This window comes from Heloderma suspectum, chromosome 8 (assembly GCF_057233095.1).
Source record: "Heloderma suspectum isolate Gila_16-S chromosome 8, 16-S_ref, whole genome shotgun sequence".
In the NCBI taxonomy this organism is placed as follows: domain Eukaryota; kingdom Metazoa; phylum Chordata; class Lepidosauria; order Squamata; family Helodermatidae; genus Heloderma; species Heloderma suspectum.
In genome coordinates, this window is record NC_139465.1 from 4,970,203 (window position 1) to 4,977,152 (window position 6,950).

The 6,950-nt window shown below is 47.7% G+C and overlaps 1 protein-coding gene across 11 annotated transcripts in view; it reads right to left on the reverse strand.

The window, feature by feature from the left end:
* Positions 1 to 642, reverse strand: part of BANP (BTG3 associated nuclear protein) — a 224,704-nt gene extending 224,062 nt beyond the window's left edge. For 3 of the 11 annotated variants that reach the window (XR_014784712.1, XM_084812804.1, XM_084812805.1), the window contains exon 1: positions 383 to 607. The gene's annotated coding sequence lies outside the window, so the exon portion shown is untranslated. Of the gene's footprint in view, positions 1 to 382 lie in introns of all 11 variants that reach the window. The other 8 variants (XM_084812800.1, XM_084812799.1, XM_084812798.1 and 5 more) reach the window with 8 other exon arrangements.
* Between the last annotated feature and the right edge of the window lie 6,308 nt (positions 643 to 6,950).

Genomic DNA, 6,950 nt, shown 5'->3' on the forward strand with positions numbered 1-6,950 from the left:
GCGCGCCCTCCTCCAGCCTGGCGCTCGCGCCCGGCGCCCTCGCTGGCCGCGGCGGACGGGCTGCACCCGCGCAGGGGGAGGGCGCGGGCGCGGAGGCCGGGCCGGGGACGCGCGCGCGCGCCCGCCCGCCGAGCGGGGCGCCGGGGCGCCATCGGCCCCGCGAGGCAGGCAGGCAGGCAGGCAGGCAGGCGGGCGGGCGGGCGGGCGGGCGGGCGGGCGGGGCCGGAGCGCCCCGCCCCGCCCCTCGCGGCCGGCGGCCGAGGCGCGCTGAGGGGGCCGCGCGGGCCTTCCGGCGCCGTGAGGGAGCCGCGCCGAGGCCCGCCCGCAGCCCCGGCCGACGAGCTCCAGCCTGAGCCGGCCGCCGCAAGTCGAGCGAGGTTACCGTTTCCCTTGCCGAATTCTCGTGGTGTTTGGTCGGGCGGCTGCGATAATGGCGTCCTTCCTCGCGAGAGATCCTCCGGAGTCGCCAGTGCGCAGGCGCGCCGCCGAGAGCCCGCTTCGCCGGCCCCGAGACGCCGCGCAGGCGCGCTGCGCCGGGAGCGCGGGGGGGGGGCGGCCAAACCGCTCGGCTCCGCAAGCCGCCGACCCAAGGGCCGCGCGGCAGGCGGCGAGCGGGCGGACTACGCGCCCCAGAGGGCCGCGCGCCCGCCCCTCCTTTGGCATGCTGGGAGTTGTAGTGCGCGGGTGGGGGCGGCGGAGCGGCCGGGCCGCGGAGCGCACTGGGAGGTGAAGTTCTGCGGCTTAAGGCTGTTTGCTGAGCTTGGAAACTTTTGCAGGCGTTTGAGCGCCGAGAGACCGCTGGCGGAAAGCGGCGAGGGAAGGCGCGCGGGGGCTGCGGGAAGTTTCAACGGATTTCACCCCGCTTCCCAGCGTTGCTCAGAGCCTTGGGCAGCATGTTCTTCAAGCATCTTATTTTTCTTTAATGTTGTTATTTTACAGAGGTTGGGATGCAATGCCTGATGGAGTGCCTCTCCTGGTCTAAAGCTACCCCTATACTACACTCCATCTGGAAGCACCTTGAAGACAATGCCGTGATTACTCGAAGCCAACATGGGTTTGTCAAGAACAAATCCTGCCAGACAAATCTGATCTCATTTCTTGATCAAGTCACCTCCCTTGTAGACCGTGGGAATGCTGCGGACATAACATACCTCGACTTCAGCAAAGCTTTCGACCAAGTGCCCCCATGATATCCTGATGAGCAAACTAGCTCAAAGTGGGCTAGATGAAACAACGATCTGGTGGATCCACAGTTGGCTACAGAATCGGACTCAAAGAGTGCTTATCAATGGGACCTTCTCCAACTGGGGAGAGGTAACGAGCGGGGTACCGCAGGGCTCAGTCCTGGGCCCAGTGCTCTTCAACATTTTTATTAATGGCCTGGAGGAGGAGGTGCAGGGAATGCTGATCAAATCTGCAGGTGACACAAAATTGGGTGGGATAGCTAATACCCTGGAAGACAGAAACAGAATTCAAAGTGATGTTGATAGACTGTAGCGCTGGGCAGAAAACAACAGAATGACATTTAATAGGGATAAATGCCAAGTTCTGCACCTAGGAAAAAGAAACCAAATGCACACTTACAAGATGGGGGATAAGTGGCTCAACAACACTACAAGCGAGCAGGATCTTGGAATTGTTGTCGATCACAGGCTGAATATGAGCCAACAATGTGATGTGGCTGCAAAAAAGGCCAATGCTCTTTTGGGCTGCATTCATACAAGCATAGCTTCCAAATCCCGGGAAGTACTAGTTCCCCTCTACTCAGCACTGGTTAGGCCTTATCTGGAGTACTGTGTCCAGTTCTGGGCACCGCACTTTAAGAAGGATGCAGACAAACTGCAGAGGGTTCAGAGGAGGGCAACAAAGACGATCAGGGGACTGGAAACAAAGCCCTATGAAGAGAGACTGAAAGAACCAGGCATGTTTAGCCTTGAGAAGAGAAGACTGAGGGGAGATATGATAGCGCTCTTCAAGTACTTGAGAGGTTATCACAGAGAAGAAGGCCAGGATCTCTTCTCGATCATCCCGGAGTGCAGGATACGGAATAATGGGCTCAAGTGACAGGAAGCCAGATTCCGGCTGAACATCAGGAGAAACTTCCTGACTGTTAGAATAGTACGACAATGGAACCAATGACCTAGGGAGGTGGTGGGCCGTCCCACACTGGAGGCATTCAAGACAAGGCTGGACAGCCATCTGTCAGGGATGCTCTGACTTGGATTCCTGCCTTGAGCAGGGAGTTGGACTCGATGGCATTGTTGCCCCCTTCCAACCCTACTATTCTGTGATACTATTCTATGATTGTATGACCCAGGCCCTCCTCCAAGAGCTTTCTCAGTTGTGGCCCCCGATTCTGGAACACTGCCCAGTGAGGTCAGCATGGTGCCAACATTGTCCACTTTTCAGCACCCAGTTAAGACTTTCTTCTACTCCCAGGCATTTAACAGCATATAATAAGGTTTTTAATGGATCTTGGGATTTTTATTTTTCATTGTGTAAATTGTTTTTTTATGTAAATGGTTTTATATTATGTTATATTTTTAGGGTTTTAATCTCTGTAAACCTCCCAGAGCGCTTTGGCTACTGGGTATTATAGAAATGTAAAAAAATGAATGAATGAATCATCACCAACCAACATGGCCATTGGGAAGGCTGGCTTATGCCATAATAAGTCTCTTGAACTTTAAAGGGCTCTTTACCATAACAGGACCATGGGATTCTTCATTGTTAATGGGCGAATCAATGTTTTGTTTGACACACACAGTCCAGAAACCCGTTTATCAATTTAGGGTTGCTCTTGATTTGTTTGTCTGAGGCAAATTCTAGAAACCTAGTGTATAATTTAAAGTAAAAAATTAACTCTCTATGCACACAGTTTTGCAAAGCTTCCAGCAACAGAACAAAGGTTGCTCCACATGAAGAGTTATAGAAACTATAGATGCTCACAATAGCCGTGTTTGCACCATCCCCACAGCAATCCTAAATGGGGGATGGGGGTGTCACCAGCCACTTCCAAAGCCCTGCTGGCTCACGTCAGCCAGAGGAGGAGGGGTGGATGGGCAAAATTATCTCTCTCTTTTTTGTCCCATGTGGTTCTTTATTTCCTTTTTATTTCCCCCAGTTAGTTAGACGATGGGGAATTAGTCACTCCAATTTGAGACTAGCATAGAAAGGGGGCCAGCCCCAGGGCCTGTCCAATGAATGATGGCCCTTTGGATTCAACAGATCCGAGGCCACCTCTGTTTTGCCCCTGCTCCGCCCCTGGGACCCACCTTTTCAGGGCCTGCCACTGGCAGGGACACCACCAGCAGTATGGTTGCACTCATGAAGCATTCCAGGATGGATGTGCCCCCCACCCGACCAGCGGAGCCGCTGCCCACTGGCGGAGTTGCACAGATTCTGTTTTAGCTCTGCTTCCAGCTAATGGCAGAAAAGCGATCCCAGCAACACAAAGCAACACAGCCACTGCCCCACTGCAACAGCTCTCGCTTCCACATACCATCAACTCTCTTTACAGCCATATTGTCCTTCATCTGCCTGTTTGCCATCAATAAACTGCTTAGCAAGGACACCAAACAAACATAAGTATTTATTTATTTTTGATGCAGAAGAAAAGTGTGCTGAGCAAAACATCATGTAGAACTCCAAAACCATGGTGATGCTAAGGGTGAAGACCAACCTCTGTGAGGCAGATGATTTCTCCAGGCCATCTGGGCATAAAAACCAGAGGAATGTGCATGAAAAACCAGCTGTGGGCACAAGCCAGCTAATCCGCTCCTCCACCAAAACTGAGACCCAAAGAAGAATCCTGCCGAGTGAGGAGTTGAAATTTAACTAAGAGTTCAGCCTTTTTTATTTTTTTCTTTTGGAAAGGGTATGCCCCTATGTGTTCAGAATAGTTCGTAACCCAGACTGGAGATCCCTAGGTTATTTTGAGTACGATTGTCTGTGGCATATTATTGGAGCACTGAGTTGCGAGAGCGCTTGTTCCTTTGGCCACAGACCCACCAACAAGACCCTGGTGTGGATCCAAAATGTTACTTCTGAGCAACATAAAGATAATGAACCTGGGACATTTGAGCAAGCAGCTGAAAACTGCCTGGGGGCAGAATATGATACTAGCAAGACCATGTAGCTTGGTCACCTGTACTCATAAAAACAGGTATGCTTCATGTAAGTATCTATATCTCTTATGATTAAAAACAGCATCATGAGCATCTATGTGAATGAAGCATCATTAGACATTTTTAAAGTAAATGATATTTATGAACATTTTAGCAAAGACAACAGTTCTGTTTTTCTTTCACATCAGCAAGAACCAACAGGGTTTTAATACTGTGATTGAAATTTTAAAAAAAGCAAAAGGAGAGAATTTCAGGAGACGATAGAAGGAAGGAAAACAGAGGTGGAAAAGGAAGATTCTCTGCCAGCATTCGCCAGTGGTAGCTATATTAGTCTACTGCAGCAAAAACAACAAAGAGTCCTGTGCCACCTTAAATACTAATGCATTTATTTTGGCATAAGTTTTTATGGACTATAGTCCACTTCATCAGAAGCATGAAGTGTTATAGAAATTTCTAGGTTTATATACACTACATATGGTAGGGAGAGGGGGGACGAATTGTAAACAGTGATGTCAGAAGGAAATTAAATGCAAAAAGTACTGACAGCGACAGTCATATTATTAACAGTGGCCATTCAGAAAACAGTTGCTGCTGATAACACAAACATCCTGGTCCTAGGTGAGCCAATCAACACATGTAGTGCGGTTTTAAAAAATCTTCTGTTCCAATTCAAGCCTCTAGTGATAGCATTAAACCTGTTGATGAAGTCTAACTCAGCAGTCTCACATTCTTATCTCCCTTTGAATTGCCTTTGCCATGAGGTCAGTAAAAGTGTCCTGGGAGGCTGAAGTCTTCTCCCATAGGTTTTTGAATACTGCAATTTTTGATGTCAGGTTTGTGTTCATTTATTCTTTTCCACAGAGTCTGGTCCATTTGCCCCATTAGAATGCAGAAGGACATTGCTGACAGAAGATCACACTGGAAGATGAGCCAGGGAATGAGGTCCTAATGTTATGGGTGACTTTATTAGATCCTGTAATAGGGTTTCCAGAGTAGATATGAAGACAGAGCTGGCTTCTGCATTTGTTGCAGGGTCTGGTCCCTGGATTAGGATCCTTGTTATATGGCCTCATGTTGCTAGCAAGCAGCTGTTTTAGACTGGGGGAGAGTAGAGCGAGAGACTGCCAAGTTAGAATTCATCAACAGGTTTAATTCTATTGCAGGATATACTCTGTTTTGTTTTTACTAGAATCCCAAGATCCACCAACAGGCGCCTGGTGCAAAAGACCTGGTTCGTACGTAACAGCAACCCAGAGTATGGGCCGAGTATGGGTTGTTGTTGAATCATGGGTTGTCATTATGCATGAACCCTGCACTATAGTTTAACTGTGGATTGTTAATCATGAACAACCCAGAATTCACAACCCAACACCCAACCATGGGTTCTCTTCCTGGGTTGTTTGTGATTAACAACCCATAGTTATACCATAATGCAGGGTTCGCACATAACAACAACCCACAATTCAACAACAACCCACAATTCAACAACAACCTATACTCGGCCATACTCTTGCATGTAATGACAACCCAACCAGGCCATACACTTAAAATTGGAGCTTACAGTCCTTCCACAGAAAAGCCACTCCTGGTTTCCCCAAGCTTTCTTCATTTCAGAAGTATAATTTAGGGTTGGGGGAGTCATTTTGTTGCTGCTGTTAAACAATTAGGAGACAGAAATCCTTGCCTATCTATCCAGTTTATATACTGCTCAACTGACAAATGTCCTCAGGGTGGTTTATAATAATATAATCTACTGCAAATCAACCAGAGATCTATTGATAGATCCAGATCTACCTTCTGCCCACCCCCAGTCCACACTCTAGGCAATGTCGACTCATTTCTGCAAATGGAGTGCTTTACTTGGGGTTTCTCTATGAGTGGTTATGCTCTATTGGTACTTGAGCAATGCTATGCCTTGTTCAAATGTTCATCCTTGTACTCTTTACCTTGTAAAATTGCAGTATTCAAAAACCTATGGGAGAAGACTTCAGCCTCCTTGTACTCTAAAATTCATGAGCAGCCTGTGTTATTTAACAGAAGTATCAGGAAAAAGAGCTGAAACCAAACAGCTTAATGGTTCTGCATCCATTTTAAAAATCTAGCGAGGGCAGTGTCTCAAAATAAATTCTTTGCCACCTCCTGTCTGGCATTTCAACAAGCCAGTGACGTCAGTGATGCTCCAGATTCAGAGACATTATTGTAGGCTTTTCTCCAAGATGGAAAACCTTTCCACCAAATAACAAACAAAACCTCTTGCTTCTCTCTTGGCATATTAAGAATGATTCATCTACGTTTCTTTAATATTTGAAAATTCATTGTTCACTTAAGGAAACGGCATTTGCAGCCAGCCCAACATACTTTTTGAGTGTGTCAAGGCCCTGCCATGAAAGATAAAAAGCTCAAATTGGCCAGTTTATGTTTCAGAAACAGAATAAAGCTGCACTAAATCCCTCTTAGAACAAAGTCGATCGATCAAGTGAAACAAATTGCAATGGAAGTGTATTATTGTCCACGAAAGCTTATAACAAAATAAAGTTGTTCACCTTTAAAGTGTGCATAAGAAAAATCCCAAACCACACAGTTGGGCAATACCTTTATTTCCTGACTGTCCAACGTAGTGAGCAAGCTTTCAGGTTCTCTAGAACTCTTAATCGGACTGGATGTTAAGCAAAGTGTGGTGACGGGGGACCGGTAGGGAGGAAACTGGCTTGATGTTGAGGGCACAAAGTCAGCATTTAGTCAGTCTTAAGATGAAGCATAGGAGGATGTAACAGACTTAAAATGGATTAGGTCCTCCTAGGTGCTATGCAGTTTTTCAGATCA